The 17,176-nt window shown below is 39.1% G+C and overlaps 2 non-coding genes across 2 annotated transcripts; both read right to left on the minus strand.

The window, feature by feature from the left end:
* Positions 1–4,271: 4,271 nt before the first annotated feature.
* LOC127134043 (small nucleolar RNA R71) lies at positions 4,272–4,378 on the minus strand. Its single transcript, XR_007807823.1, has one exon. It is a non-coding gene; the product is annotated as a small nucleolar RNA R71 (small nucleolar RNA).
* Positions 4,379–15,746: 11,368 nt separating this feature from the next.
* LOC127134096 (small nucleolar RNA R71) lies at positions 15,747–15,853 on the minus strand. The gene has a single exon (XR_007807867.1). It is a non-coding gene; the product is annotated as a small nucleolar RNA R71 (small nucleolar RNA).
* Between the last annotated feature and the right edge of the window lie 1,323 nt (positions 15,854–17,176).

A 17,176-nucleotide genomic window follows, 5' to 3' on the forward strand; every position in this document is an offset into this window, starting at 1 on the left:
CAAGACGAGGGACTGGTATATTTTTTCTGAGTATCCTGTCTTCGACTGACCGCAATAATTTTTAGGGCTTGGAAAGAAGTTTCTAGTTTTTTCCCGACTGTCTTAATATATCTAAACGATGCAAGGTGACTGATTATCATATCCTCTTCCCCTTCTATGATTACCAACTTATCCCCCACCATAAGTTTAAGCTTTTGGTGAATAATAGAAGTAACAACGCTAGCGACATGAATCCAAGGTCACCCTAATACACAGTTGTATCCCAGATTAATGCCCATCACCTGGAAGGTAGTCATGAACGTGGGTGGCCCAACCACCATATGGAGATAAACTTCCCATATTACCATCCTTCTTGATCCGTCAAAGGCTTTGACCACCATCAAGCTTGTTTTCATGAAATTTCTCTCAGTGTTGAGCTTTATGAGAGTATTCTTGGGTATGACGTTTAGAGATGAGTCTGTGTCCACCAGTACCCTTGAAAGGATGGCATCTTGATATTTTACTGATATGTGCAGGGCTTTGTTGTGATTTTACCCCTCTTAAGACAACTCCTCACTGCTGAAACCTAGACATGTGTTGGCGGTAATGTTAGCTACCACCTCATCGAATTGATCAATAGTGATGTCCTTGGTGACTTGTGCTTCATTCAGAATTTTCAGAAGATACTCTTTGTGAGCCTCTGAACTCAGTAGTAAAGACACCATGGAGATCTTGGGAGGAGTTTGACTTAATTTGTCCACCACCTTATAGTCACTTCTTTTGATTAATTTCAAAAATCCATCTTCCTCCTCTTAAGGCACTGTCTTCTTCGAAGGTCCACTCTCTTTATTTGAACTTGAGACTTCTTTACCTTTGGATGTCTCAGGAATCTTCTTTTGTGATTGTTCTAGAGCGAACACCCTCTCACTTCGTGTCATGCCCCTAATGCATACTATATTGGTGCATTGGGTTCTAACACTAGCGATTTGTCCCCCACATAGGTTGTGGCACTGTAGTTCCAAGGTACTTCTTTAGTGTTATCGTACGGGACTGGTGAGGGAAAAAACCACTAATGGAGATTCTTGAGCATCTTGTTTCCAGTATGGCATCTCGAGAGGCTTGAGCGTGGCAATTCTCCCTTCATTCTTTGTACGACTTATCTGGACCGTCCCTTGATTTATCAACTCTTGTAGACATCTTTTAAATTCTTCACTTTCTTTTGGTGAGGATAAACACACTTCACCAAACCCATGCACTTCTTGGATTATCCCCGTTTCAGTTAGCTTCTCACGGATGATTAGCATTAGTTAGCTTTTCGAACTGAAGTTCGAAAACTTCTTCATGCTTTCCTGGCCATCAGATGCCCCTTGAATTTTTACATTCTTCAAACCGTCTTCAATTATTTCTCCGATGACCACTAGATCAGAGAATCCAGATGATATGTTCCCTACCATTCTTTCATAATACTGACTTTGTAGGATGTGTAATGCCCCAAACTTATTTTAGGATTACTGACTAAGTCCATAAACCAACACGGGTTTTTTCAGCATGTTTAGTCCTTACTCACACGCTTACTAGGAAAATTCACCGAAGGTCACCCATCCAAATAATTATCCAAGTCAAGCACACTTAACTATGAAGTTCTTACTTGTTAGGCTATTGAAAATAAGATGCATCTTGTTTGTATAAGGAGTACCAATAAATCCTTATAAGCCTTCCTTCAACCATGAAGTCTCATCCATGCACAACCTCAGGATCCCTCTCACTCTGATATGAATTCGACAACCATTATTTGCCCTCTTCGGCCTCGAGTGTTACATCCACTCCCCGCCCAATCCGGCCTCAGGTGTTACATTCCCACCAGCTTCTACTTAGTTTGTCTTCAAACCACATCGTACTAGGAGAGGTCTACTTTGATACCATTTGTAATGCCCCAGACTGCTTTCAGGATTATCGACAGACCTCACAAACCAACACGAGTCTTTTCAGCATGCTTTATCCTTACTCACACACTTTTCGAGAAACATCCCAGAAGCTCACTCATCCAAATACTACTCCAAGTCAAGCACATTTAACTATGGAGTTCTTATTTATTAGGCTACCAAAATGAAGATGCATCATGTTGGTTGATAACACTGAAACACACTGCGTCTTTGACTCAGATTTCACATGCTTATTTGGTTTTTATTGTTATCTTCTTGTGTTATGTTTTCCTTTTGTCCTATTTTCAGATATTTTGCCCTACAGGAGCCTTTTGTGAAGAAACGAAGCCAAACGAGCAAGAAATCAAGGTTTTTGTGGATATTTGTTCACATGGCGTCCAGCATGGCGGCCGCCAAGGAGGGTGTCATGATGTGTAAGTTGTCAACCGGTGGTAACTGCCACGTTTCCCATGATCTTTCCATGTTGTACACACGACGGGCGCCTTGGTAGGGATGGTTGGTGCCACCTTTGTTGGCACGACCCCACTAAGGGAAGTTGGAGGATAGTTTTTTCTTTGGCTAGCTTTTTAGAACTTCTATAAATAGGCATTTTCACTTCACGAAAGAGCATCTAACTTAGTTCACAACACTCAGCCTAAAAGTTCACCATTGTAAAAGCGATAATCTGTCACATCGAGGGGTTATTGCACTTGAGTTATAGTTAGGTTGGAGCACTGTACAAACAATCTTGGCGCCATTTTACTTTCCAATCATGTTTTCTTTTCAAGTGTACCAGATTAAGGTCTCCGATTTGGAGCAAGTTTCTTATTCAAGTTTAATCACATTTACGTTTTATTTATCTAGCATGCTTTACTTTATTTATTTGTCTGTCTCGCTTTTACATACTCGCTTATTTAACTTGCAAATTTTATTTACCTGTTCTTTTAAACATGATTAATTCGCTATGTTGATTTCTATTTCTATGTCTGGCTAAATCTTTAAAGGTTAGGATGTAAGGATCATCGTTAAGATGATACTCCATTATTTGTATCTATAGAAATGCTTTAGGAGCTGTTTTGATTTTAACATAAGTTTTCAGTGCTTATTTTGTTAGGTAACTATGAAAGTAGATCCGAAGTATAGTTGGGTAAGATCGAAAGTCGTCCAACTCTTAAAGAAAAACTTGGTTAATTTTAACTGGTCAAAAGTAGTGAAAGCACTTTGTCTAGTTAATTGGGAATTCTTAGCATTATTAGAAAACGATTTTGAAACTGTTTTCGAACGCTTTTGTAGGTTTAAAATCCAGATCCTTGAGCAAAAGCCATGGATCCCTTTTAAGTTAAACTTTCCAGATCAAAATCACTTTTCAACTAAGTCAAGAATTTAATTTCTTAAAAATAGGTTTACTACTTTAACGCGACAAGCACCCTTCATATGTGACAATGGAGGGCATTAATTAGAGAGTAAACTCGATTCTGAATACGCGAAAGTGACAATTCCTGTTAAATTGATTTTTCTCTAAGTAGACAATATTGTCCCATAAGTAGGTCTGTTTAGGAACAATTAGAGTATTTCCTAACTGGTGTGAGTTACATCTGAGCCTGCGTTTCATCTGAATTTATTTACTTCATTATTTCCCTTTCAGTGTACTTAAACCTACTTATTTAACTACCTTAGATAAACACCGTAATAATAGAAATCAATAGATTGATAATTTGGTCTCCGTGGGAACGATAATCTTTTGTATTACTTTGACGTGTTCCGTATACTTGCGGATAGCAAATTGCACACCCATCAAGTTTTTGGCACCGTTGTCGGGGACCAATTTCGTCAAATTTTCATACCCTGTTGTTACACCGTCTAGACTAAGGCCCTATTAGCCGGTAAATGCGAAAAACTCGCAGTACCGGAGGTTTAGAAGATCCAATAGCTGAACCGGAGAGATACGCTCGCGCACGTCGTTTGCTCCAAAGAATTAGGAAAGCAATGGTCGAAGATCATAACCGAATACCACTTAAGGAATTTGCCCAACCTTCTAACGAAGAACCTAGTTCTAGTATAGTAAACCCGGTTATTCCTGCTAATAAATTCAAATTAAAACCCTCTTTATTACAACTATTACAACAAAATCAACATGCGGGTCTCGCTACAGAGAACCCAAATCAACATTTAAAAGTTTTTATCCAACTAGCTATTACATTCAAGACCAACAGTGCTTCACCTGAGGCAATTCGTCTAAGATTATTCTCGTTTTCCCTCAGATACAGAGCACAGTCTTGGTTAGATTCCCTTCCGGATAACTCGATAACTACTTGGGAAGACCTCAAGAGAGTGTTCCTTGCAAGATATTTTCCCCCGAGTAAGACCGCCATCATTCGAAACCAAATAACCTGATTCTCTCAAAATGAGGGTGAATCACTTTTTGAAGCTTGGGAAAGATATAAAGAACTACTAAGAGCTTGTCCACACCATGGCCTAGAACAATGGCTGATTATTCATACCTTTTATAACGGACTTCACTATAACACAAAGATGTCCGTCGATGCTGTCGCCGGTGGTGCTCTGATGAACAAACCTTATCCCGACGCTTACACTCTCATCGAAGATATGGCATAAAATCATTACCAATGGGAGTCAGAACGAGCATCGGTGGAGAAAAGGGAAACCAAAGGAGGAATACACGAGGTCAATTGTATGGACATGATGAAAGCTAAAATGGACGCTTCAGCCCTGAAGGTTGAACACATGTCTGCAAATCCTACAGCCACAGTAGTTGTAGATTGTGAAATATGTGGAACCAAAGGACATCTTGCACCAGAATGCAATCTGTTAACTAAATCAAACTCAAACCAGGTCAATTATGCCCAAGGAAACCCGTTTTCGAACACTTACAACCCGGGATGGAGGAATTATCCAAACTTCTCTTATAAAAACAATAACCTTATTCAAAACTCTACTCCTCAAAGACCACTAGGTTTTCAAGCTCAGAGACAAATCCAATCTATGCAAGTCGTTCCTCAAAAGTCAAACCTAGGGAAAATCATGGAAAGTTTCATTTCAGCCCAGACTCAGGAAAACAAAGAGTTCCTAAACCAAGATATTCATATAAATGAACTTATCACACAATTAGGAACTAAGGTTGATTCGATAATCACTTACAATAAGATGCTTGAAATACAAATCTCACAAATAGCACAACAACAAGCCCCTCAGGTCACACCTGGAGGGCAATTTCCTGGACATCCTCAACCCAACCCCCGAGGGCAAGCTAACATTGTTACCCTAAGAAGTGAGACCACTTATGACGAACCTGTAAAAACGTAGGCTGGATGATCCCAAACCTTTAGAGTGCAACTCCATTGCTGAGAATAAACTTGCTAAGAAGGAGAAAGATCCCGGAGGCTTTTCCATACCTTGTATTTTAGGGAATCATGTTATTGGCAAAGCGTTCCTAGACTTGGGAGTAAGAGTAAGCCTGATGCCTTTAGCAGTTTGTAGAAGGATAAACCTAGAAGAAATACAACCGACTAAGATGTCTCTTCAATTAGCCGATAGATCTGTGAAATATCCAGTAGGCATATTATAAGACATCCCAGTTAGAATCATACAACTTTATATCCCAACAAATTTTATGGTAATGGACATTAAAGATGACGACGAAACCTGATCCTCCTTGGTAGACCCTTCTTATCAACAACAGGAGCCATAATAGATGTTAAAAGAGGAAAATTAACTTTTGAAGTAGGTGATGAAAAGATAGAATTTATACTTTCGAAATTCCTAATGGTACCAGTCATAGAAGACTCTTGTTATGCCATTGATATCATTGATTATTGCATAAGGGAGCTAGATCAAGAAGGACCTCTCGAGACAATGAAATATTCTTCGCCTCCCATAAGAGAAGACGACGAATTTAGACTGGAGCCTTACATGGATGACGACCTTTATGAATGCTTAGCACTTACCCTGACCATATGCCATGTCCTAAGAAACCATTTATAGAACTTAAGGAACTGCCCAAGAATCTAAGATATGAGTTTTTAGATCAAGAACTAAGTTGCCCAGTTATAGTAAGCGCCACCTTAAATAGAGATGAAACAAACCAACTTTTAGATATCTTGTGAAAGTATCCCTCAGCTTTAGGATATAACATATCTGATCTCAAAGGGATAAACCCATCTGTGTGCATGCACCAGATCTTGCTGGAGGAAGATTCTAAACCTTCCAGAGAACATCAACAAAGGCTAAACCCTATCATGAGCGATGTGGTTAAGAAAGAAGTATTGAAACTACTAGAGGATGGTATAATTTATCAAATATCAGACAGTAAGTGGGTAAGCCCTATACATGTGGTACCTAAAAAAGGAGGTGTCACAGTTGTGGAAAATGAGAAAGGCGAGCATGTAGCTAAGCGTATAGAAAGCGGTTGGTGTATGTGCATCAACAACGGAAAACTAAATAAGGTGACTAGGAAATATCATTTCCCTCTCCCATTCATAGATCAAATGCTTGAGCACCTAGCCAGACACTCTTACATTTTCTATTTAGATGGATATTCTGGGTTTTTCCAAATTCCCATTCACCCTGAAGATCAAGATAAAACAACCTTTACATGCCCTTACGAAACATTTGCCTATAGACGAATGCCTTTCGGAATTTGCAATGCCCTAGCCACCTTCCAAAGTTGTATGATGATAATCTTCGTAGATTTCCTCGATGAAATTATGGAAGTTTTTATGGATGATTTCTCAGTATGCGAATTTATTTTGAAAACTGTCTAGCTAACCTTGAGAAAATTCTAGAAAGATGCGTGGAAACAAACCTTGTGCTAAACTGGGAAAAGTGTCACTTTATGGTTACCGAAGGAATAGTATTAGGACACATAGTCTCTGAAAAGGGCATTGAGGTTGATAAAGCCAAAATAGAGGTTATAGAAAATCTCAAACCACCTAAGACCATTAGGGAAGTCCGTAGCTTTCTTGGACACACCGATTTTTACCGACGTTTTATTAAAGACTTCTCTAAAATAATAAAATCTATAACTAGCCTTCTAATGAAAGATATAGAGTTTATTTTCGACGAAAAATGTATAGAAGCATTCAACCTTTTGAAACAAGCACTGATCTCCGCGCCTATCATGCAACCTCCAAATTGGAACCAACCCTTCGAAATCATGTGCGATGCTAACGATTACGTTGTTGGTACTGTTCTAGGACTAAGAAAGGACAAGAAATTACATGTAATTTACTATGCCAGTAGAACCCTGGATGCCACCCAACTTAACTATGCAACAACCGAGAAAGAACTCCTCGCTGTTGTTTTTACTATTGATAAATTTTGATCTTATCTGGTCGGAGATGAAATTATAGTTTGTACAAATCATGCAGTTATTCGATACCTAATAAGCAAGAAGGATGCTAAACCTAGGTTACTTCGATGGGTCCTTTTACTGCAAGAGATTGACCTGGATATTCGTGACAAGAAGGGCACGAAAAATGTAGTTGCTGACCACCTTTCTAGGCTTGAATATTTAAAACCATACCTAGTTCTAATAAATGACGATTTTACCTATGATAGACTCATGGAAAAATCGAAACCATTCAGGACGATAACTCCGATTCTCCAATGGATTGGAACATTGAAAGAACTCTAGCAGTGACCAACAAACCTTGGTACGCTGACTTTGTTAATTACCTAGTTGTTGATATCATACCCCGCGACCTTAACTACCAACAGAAGAAGAAATTCTTTAGTGATGTAAGGTATTCTTATTGGGACGAATCACTCCTTTTCAAAAGAGGGGCAAACAACATTTTTCGTCGTTGTGTCCCTGAAGAAGAGGTAGAAAACATCATAAAACATTGTCACTTTGCACCTTATGGTGGACATGCAGACACATATAAAACACGCGCTACAATTCTCCAAGACAGCCTTTATTAGCCAACATTATGGCGCGATGTTCATGCTTACATTGTTAGATGTGATCGGTGCCAACGTACTGGAAACGTCTCAAGGCGTGATGAAATGCCATTAAGAAATATCCAAGAAGTAGAAATCTTCGATGTTTGGGGGATTGATTTTATGGGACCTTTTCCATCATCAATGGGAAATAAGTATATCTTAGTAGCTGTTGACTACGTGTCTAAATGGATTGAGGCTATAGCCTCACCTACAAATGACACTCGAGTAGTGATTAAATTATTCAAAAACAACATATTCCTTAGATTTGGAGTACCACGCCTTGTTATAAGTGACGATGGATCATATTTCATATCCAGAATTTTTGATAAACTTTTAGATAAATATGGAGTTAAGCATAGAGTAGCAACACCATATCACCCGCAGACTAGTGGACAAGTGGAAGTGTCAAATAGGGAGATTAAACAAATCTTAGAGAAAATAGTTTCAATATCTAGAAAAGATTGGTCTCAGAAGCTTAAAGAAACATTATGGACTTATAGAACCGCTTATAAAACCCCTATAGGAACCACCGCATACCAATTAGTTTACGGAAAATCTTGTCACTTACCTTTTGAGCTAGAACATAAAGCCTGTTGGGCCATTAAAACCCTGAATTTGGATTACCTAGCAGCTGGTGAAAAGCGCATTCTAGACATTTATAAATTAGAGGAACTATGTCGCAGTGTTTATGAAAATGCCATAATATATAAGGAAATAACCAAAGCATGGCATGATAATATAATTATAAAAAAAGATTTCAACATAGGCAATCTTGTTCTCCTTTTTAACTTCAGGTTGCGACTTTTTCCTGGTAAGCTACGCTCAAGATGGACAGGCCCTTACGAGGTCTCAAAGATCCTAAAGTCTGAAGCAGTTGAAATCAAGAACCACTCTTACAATCCCTTCGTAGTAAATGGGAAAAGGCTAAAACACTACCAAGGAGGTGACATCCCTACAAATTACTCTTGCCACACTCTGATCGATCCACCTGTCCCTGTTTCTCAAATATGAGTCTCTAATCGTCAAGCTAAAGATGTTAAACAAGCGCTGTGTGGGAGGCAACCCATGATTTTTCTCTATTTTCTCACTTTATTATTTTTGTGTTGTTTTTATTCAATGTTTTATTTATGTATTTAACTGGACTAACCTTAGTAATATTTATGTTTCAGGTTTCAGGGCTCATTACTCTCCGTAGCATTCTCCACTAACCGTATTTTTCAGGGTGCAGAGTTTCGATGATATGCATGTTGTGTTCAGAGATGAAATTCAGAGGAAGTGTTATGTGATCCTATATGAGCGTCCCATGTTACCCACTAGGTACCCCTGACCCTGATTTCATGGAAACCTTAGGTCTTGAGGCAAGTGTGAGGTATCTATGCAATCAACTTCAATGGGAGGTATATGTTGGTGCAATGCATGTAACCTACAGGAACCTAACCTTAGAATTCTTAAGCTCCCTCATCTATGAACCATACATTGGAATCGGTTTTCAGAGAGGCTATATTAACTTCAGATTATTTGGAATTGAGTACACCTTCAATCATAAGGAGTTTGCTTAGTTACTTGGTTTTCAGTATGGCCCTGATGCTATGCCTGAAATTCCTTTAGGATATTTTATGTAGGATGAGATAGAAAAATTCTTGAGTGATATCACAGAAGAAGGAAGCCCTGACCCTTCCACCCAGTTGTCCAACAAAATCCATAACCCAACCTTCCGATACTTCCAGATGATCCTAGCCACACTTTCCTTGAAAAGAGTGATATTGAGACACGTGTTAGTGTTGAGGAAATCCTTTTCCTATTTTGTATCACCCAGTCATGCCCTGTAGCCTCTGGAAATTTCCTGATTGACAACCTTAACCTTACAACCAACTCTTCTGAAGGACTTATTCATGTAGGAGGAACTGTGTCACATATAGCATCTGCCCTAGGTCTTGACAGAAAATTAGTCCACATGACCTCTTTCTGTGGCTACACCCTGATGGATGCTACTTTCTGTTTAGATCGTGGCCTAATGAGAAGAGACTCTTTTAACCCAAACCAATATAAGCTCCTGATCAATCATGAGACCATCCATTATTTTACTTTACCTGATCCAGCAAAGACCAACGTCCATGACAAAGCAAATTGTACGTACGCCTTAGAAGGCCAGGATGAGACACCTAATGTACCTAGATCCCCTCCAGTACTAGAATACCATCCCTTGCCACTGTCAGCTAGGATCACAGTGCTTTTTAATAATTTCGATCTGCAGAGACGCGACGTTCACACTGAGATTATTGAGTTATGTAGAGAACTGGCCATCCTTCGCCAGGAATTTACTGACCTTACCTTGCAGTTAGAGGTATCTGATGCTACTCATGCCACGGAAGTTGATTGCCTATACGAGGAAATCGGCAAACTCCGTCGTCAGCTAGAAGAGGCACGAGACTCCGATAGCGTTGAGGAACCATCGACGCACTGAGGACTATGTTTTCCAGTTTTTATCGTTTTATTTATTCTGCATATTCAAACATATATCTATATTTATTTCCTAATTTCTAGATTTATTTTATTTTCGCATAAAATTGTCTTTTTCAGTTTTTTTTCTTATGATATTATCTCATCTTATAATATCATTTCTTTTATATTTTATTGTTTCCTTAAATTATTTTATTTTGTTTTATTGTATTATGTTAAAAAAAATGAATTATATCATGCATGTACAAATACAAGAAAGAAGAACATTTAGAAGATGTTGTACACACCCCAAAATAACTCAAAACCACAAGGCCCAAGTCTAATTCAACTAATTCGGCCCAACTTAATTTACAAAGATGGTGGGTACCATCTAGCCATAGCGGGCGCCATGGGGTCTGAGCACTGTCTCGGGAAGAAACGAACCAAACCTCCATTTTCACTAAAAAAACCATCTTCAACCTTCCAAAATCCCCATTTTCTCCATCGTAGACCTCCATTAAAACCCACTCAATTCCCATTAAAATTCCACTCAACCAAAAACCCATTACCAATCCTACTTCCATTTCCAATTTCCACCATTAAAATCCCATTTCACCATTTTCCACTATAAAACCCATTTTCACCCTCATTCACCACCAAGAACAAAAGTGGAGCATCATCAAATCATTTTTCACAGAGAAAAACCTGGAGAAAGGCAAAGGAGATTATTCGAGGAGTTGCAGACAAAAAGCTTTTTTCCACCAGTTATATCGATGACGACTGTCTGTATAGTTTAGGGATATATCACAGTGTTTACTATATGTTAGACAATTTAGGATTGCATGATATTTTCATTAGGAAGGAACCTACATTTATAATGTTCATCCTAACACTGCTAGCACGTCTGGTACAATACAATTTATAATGTTTAATATTGAATATCAGTACACTACCGATGAGTTAGCAGGTTTATTAGAATTTACTTACGGGGAAGGTGCCCTCTGTGAGACACCATTGGACTCAGAATGGTCATCTGAGGCGTTTGAATTTTGGAGGAAACTGACAGGTTTAGATACCGACTCTTTTGAGGGGAACCTGGCCTCAAGTATTCATAACTCGACCATACGCGTTTTTCGCTATCTGTTGGCTTGCTCAATTTTTGGGTAGGAAAATCCTAATAAAATCAATGCCAACGAACTTTTATTTTTATAGGGTAGCCTCACACAGAGAAGAATTAATGATGTTCCCTTTATGATTGCACATATGTGTTCCGTTCGAAAAAAGGGAGGAACTATTTCTTTTGGAGGTTTACTTACCTCCATTGCTAGAGCTTTGCACCTTGACACTGAGTTGACTATATTAGAACCACTACCTCACCGCATTATAAATTTAAAGTTTTTAAAAGATATGTGATTATGCAGAGTGAGGAAAAAGGGCAGTTTTAACCTCATGGTCCACAATGTAGCTATCCCGAGTGTAGTTTTACGTTGCTCTCGATGTACAGATGTGCGCCTTGAGAGAAATTGGATTTATGATCTGCAAGCTCCACCTTTTACCAGACCGTTGCCACCCAATGTACCTTTTGAAGAAGGCGGCGTGATCGATGATGAGTATGAGCGGAGAGACCAGTCTCCCGTTCCGACAATGCCTTCACACCATGCATCACCTACATACACTGTACCATCTTTTACTCACCCTTCTGCGGGTACATCCTCTGGATTCTACATTATTGAAGAAATATGGCGAGAGCTGCAAGCTCGAGAAGAAAGGTGGGATGTCTTATCATCTGCCATGAACCAACAACTGAAGGACAACATGGACTTCATGCATGAATCACAACGGCAGGCTGATAATTGACTCCACAGCATTATGGAATCCCAACAAACCCTCCTCTATAACCAACAGCGTCAGTAAGCGTAATTTTAGAGTCACCTTACCCTGATGGAGGCCACTCAAGGCTCCGTACTGGGTAACCTTCGACACCTGCAAGAATTTGATGCCTTATTATCGACTAGATTTGATCATTTAGAGGTTTCAAGATAGGAGTATCATCGCAGCAGGAGTCGTCGTCCCAGGCATTCAGAGCCAGAAGGCGAAGGTACCAATGATCAGCAGTAGTGTCATCCAGGTTACTCCTTTCCTCATCTTTTATCGAAACATTGGGGACAATGTTCGAATTAAGTGTGGGAGGAGATTTTTATGCTTTCCATTTCTTTTAATTTTTGCATTTATCATTTTATTTAGTTATTTATTTTAGTTCGTTAGCTTCTTTTCAATAAACTGCATGTGCTAGATGAATCTTCTGTGTAGTGTAACCTTACTTCCCCATTTCTTGAGCCCTACAAAAAAAATATTTTGACAAAGAAAACAACTTTATTTTGAAAATTTTGGGCTTTTAAACAAGTTTAGGATAGGATGTTAAAGACTTGGGAATTTTTTTAAAAATAGACATCGTCTCAACACCGTAAGCTTCTTGACTTTGGAAATTGATCCCGATACTTACTATATTATAGCCTTAAATTTAATCCCAAATAATAAAGCCCATAAGTAGTTTATTTCAGCAGTCAGCTCCGGCTTAAGCATACTATATGCAAGGAAACCGATGAAAATAAGTGAATGATTCTTGTATACCAAAAAGATAATAAAATTACCCGTTGTAGTTGATTCAGAGGTATCTGGTGTTGAACTTGGAAGGGCGGATTACGGTCCGATCCCCCACAGCTACAATAGGGAAGACAATGGGGTTACACCAATTATGTACCAGAGCCCCGTACAAAAAGAGAAAAAAAAGATAAAATAAAATACCCATTATTAGTTGGTTCAGAGGTGTCTGGTGCTGAACTTAGTAGGGAGGATCACAGTCTGATTCCCCCGCAACTGCAAATGGGTAAAATAAAGAGGGTTACCAAACTTATATACCAGAACCCTTTGTAAATAGATAGAATCACTAACCGGCCACCTTACTATGAGTATGTACGGATAACAGGCTTAATGTGATTGCGCTTGAATGAAAAGGGATTAAAAAATAAGGATGAAAAAGGTAGGCTTAAGTATAGTAACATGATATGGATTAGTTTGTATAGGAAATAAGCTTATGACTGCATTTGCGTGAAGTGTAGACCCGACATTTATTTGATTCATCAGTTAGTACCTATCGGCACATCCTTGAGTAAACTTAGAATCTTTTAGCCTAAATTGAATACTTGTGTATTGTTGTTTTTCTTTCATGATTCATAAGAGTTTTGCTTGAGGATAAGCAAAAATTCAAGTGTGGAAGAATTTGATAACACTGAAACACACTGCGTATTTGACTCGGATTTCACATGCTTATTAGGTTTTTATTTTCATTTTCTTGTGTTATGTTTTCCTTTTGTCCTATTTTCAGATATTTTGCCCTACAATAGCCTTTTGTGAAGAAACGAAGCCCAACGAACAAGAACTCGAAGTTTTTGTGGAAATTTGTTCACATGGCGTCCAGCATGGCGGCCGCTAAGGAGGGTGCCATGACGTGTAAGCTGTCAACCAGTGGTAACTGCCACGTTTCCCATGATCTTTCCATGTTGTACACACGGCGGACGCCTTGGCGGAGATGGTGGGTGCCACCTTTGTTGGCACGACCCACTAAGGGAAGTTGGAGGATAGTTTTGTCTTTGGCTAGCTTTTTAGAACTTCTATAAATAGGCGTTTTCACTTCACGAAAGAGCATCCAACTTAGTTCACAACACTAAGACTAAAGTTCGCCATTGTAAAAGCGATAATCCGTCACATCGGGGGGTTATCACACTTGAGTTGTAGTTAGGTTGGAGCACTGTACAAACAATCTTGCCGTTATTTTACTTTCCAATCAAGTTTTCTTTTCAAGTGTACCAGATAAAAGTCTCCAATTTGGAGCAGATTTCTTATTCAAGTTTAATCGCATTTACGGTTTATTTATCTTCCATGCTTTACTTTATTTATTTGCCTGTCTCACTTTTACATACTCGCTTATTTAAGTTGCACATTTTATTTACCTGTTCTTTTAAACATGATTAATTCTGCTATGTTGATTTCTATTTCCATGTCTGGATAAATCTTTAAAGGTTAGGATGTAAGGATCATCGTTAAGATGATACTCCATTATTTGTATCTATAGAAATGCTTTAGGGGCTGTTTTGATTTTAACACAAGTTTTCAGTGCTTATTTTGTTCGGTAACTACGGAAGTAGAGCCGAAGTATAGTTGGGTAAGATCGAAAGTCGTCCAACTCTTAAAGAAAAACTTGGTTAGTTTTAACTGGTCAAAATTAGTAAAAGCACTTTGTCCGGTTAATTGGGAATTCTTAGCATTATTAGAAAACAATTTTGAAATTGTTTTCGGACGCGTTTGTAGGTTTAAAATCCGGATCCTTGAGCGAAAGCCATGGATCCCTTTTAAGTTAAACTTTCCAGATCAAAACCACTTTTCAACTAAGTCAAGAATTTAATTTCTTAAAAATAGGTTTACTACTTTAACGCGACAAGCACCCTTCATCTGTGACAATGGAGGGTATAAATTAGAGAGTAAACTCAGTTCTGAATACGTGAAAGCGACAGTTCCTGTTAAATTGATTTTTCTCTAAGTAGAAAATATTGCCCCATAAGTAGGTATGTTTAGGAACAATTGGAATATTTTCTAACTGGTGTGAGTTACATTTGAGCCTGCGTTTCATCTGAATTTATTTACTTCATTATTTCCCTTTCAGTGTACTTGAACCTACTTATTTGACTACCTTAGATAAACACAGTAACAATAGAAATCGATGAATTGACAGTTTAGTCTCTGTGGGAATGATAATATTTTGTATTACTTTGACGTGTTCTGTATACTTGCGGATAGCAAATTGCACACCCATCAAGTTTTTGGCGCCGTTGCCAGGGACCAATTTCGTCAAATTTTCGTACCCTGTTGTTACACCGTCTAGACTAAGGCCCTATTAGCTAGGAAATGCAAAAAACTCTTAGTACCAGAAGTTTAGAAGATCAAATACCTGAATCGGAGCGATTCGCTCGCGCACGTCATTTTCTCCAAAGAATTAGAAGAGCAATGGTCGAAGATCATAATCGAAGACCACTTAAGGAATTTGCCCAACCTTCTAACAAAGAACCTAGTTTTAGTATAGTAAACCCGGATATTCCTACTAATAATTTCTAATTAAAACCCTCTTTATTACAACTAGTACAACAAAATCAATACGTGGGTCTCGCTACAGATAACCCAAATCAACATTTAATTTTTTTTATCCAAGTAGTTGATACATTCAAGACCAACGATGCTTCACCTGAGGCAATTCGTCTAAGACTATTCCCGTTTTCCCTCAGAGATAGAGCACGGTCTTGGTTAGAATCCCTTCCAGTTAAATCGATAACTACTTGGGAAGATCTCAGAAGGGTGTTCCTTGCAAGATATTTTCCCCCGAGCAAGACCGCTGTCCTTCGAAACCAAATAACCTGATTCACTCAAAATCAGGGTGAATCACTTTTTGAAGCTTGGGAAAGATATAAATAACTACTAAGAGTCTGTCCACACCATGGCCTAGAACAATGCATGATTATTCATACCTTTTATAAGGGACTTCACTATAACACAAAGATGTCCATCGACGCTGTCGCCGGTGGTGCTCTGATGAACAAACCTTACCCTGACGCTTGCGCTCTCATCGAAGATATGGCATAAAACCATTACCAATGGGAGTCAGAACGAGCATAAGTGGATAAAAGGGAGACCAAAGGAGGAATACATGAGGTCAATTGTATGGACATGATGAAAGCTAAAACGGACGCTTTAGCCCTGAAGGTTGAACACATGTCTGCAAATCCTACAGCCGCTGTAGTTGTAGATTGTAAAATCTGTGGAACCAAAGGACATCTTGCACCAGAATGCAATCTGTTAACTAAATTAAACTCAGACCAGGTCAATTATGCCCAAGGAAACCCGTTTTCGAACACTTACAACCCGGGATGGAGGAATCTAAAGGAGAAGGGCGATCCAAAATGCAGCGGAAATTAAAATTTTCTCCTTTAGTGATCCTTATGAATGGGCATGATCAGTGATAGAATCGTTACCTCTTGTGACGATTGAAACCTTTGATGCAGATCTACGGAGCGATCACGAACGTTGAACGACGACAACGCCTCTACTCAGTCCACACGAACAGATTCCTTCAATCTCAGTGCTAGCTGCTACGAATGAAGGCTTTGAGTGAGTGAGTAAGAGAGAGAGAGAGAGAGAGAGAGAGAGAGAGAGAGAGAGAGAGAAAACAAAATTGCAACTGCATAAATGCTTCTGCACAAGGGTTCTATTTATAGAACCACTTGTGTAGGCTATAAGCTAAAAAGCCCACTTAAGTGTATGTGGCCCATATCTTATAATATGCCAAAATCACTTAAGCGCGTGGTACCTTACCATATTTCGTATTCTAGTTAAGTACACAGTACCTTACTGTCGCATCCGCGAAAAACAACCGGCGGGAAAAACAAACAAACAGAGCCGCCACCGTGCGTTATTTATCCCAAAAGAGGGAAAGGAATCACTCGAAGTAAACCTGGAAAGGAAATGGTCTTACGACCGGAGATGTAAGGATCGGGAGTCGACGGGATCCACGCTCAAAAGAACAGAACAAGGTTGTTAAATAACTGCTCAAAAGAATGCACGCACACTGGAATAAGACACAGATGGAAGAAGGGGGGAACGGGCTCGCTAGGATATCGCATCCTATGCCTACGTATCTCATCTGGAATGAGAATCAGAGCTACCGTAGTTCGGCTAACGCACGCCAAACAAAACACAAACAGGAAACCGACTGCCAATCGCTGGACTTACGTCAGACTCCACACAAGCAGGCAAACATGGAAACCGAA

This window comes from Lathyrus oleraceus, chromosome 3 (genome assembly GCF_024323335.1).
Source record: "Lathyrus oleraceus cultivar Zhongwan6 chromosome 3, CAAS_Psat_ZW6_1.0, whole genome shotgun sequence".
Classification (NCBI taxonomy): Eukaryota; Viridiplantae; Streptophyta; class Magnoliopsida; order Fabales; family Fabaceae; genus Lathyrus; species Lathyrus oleraceus.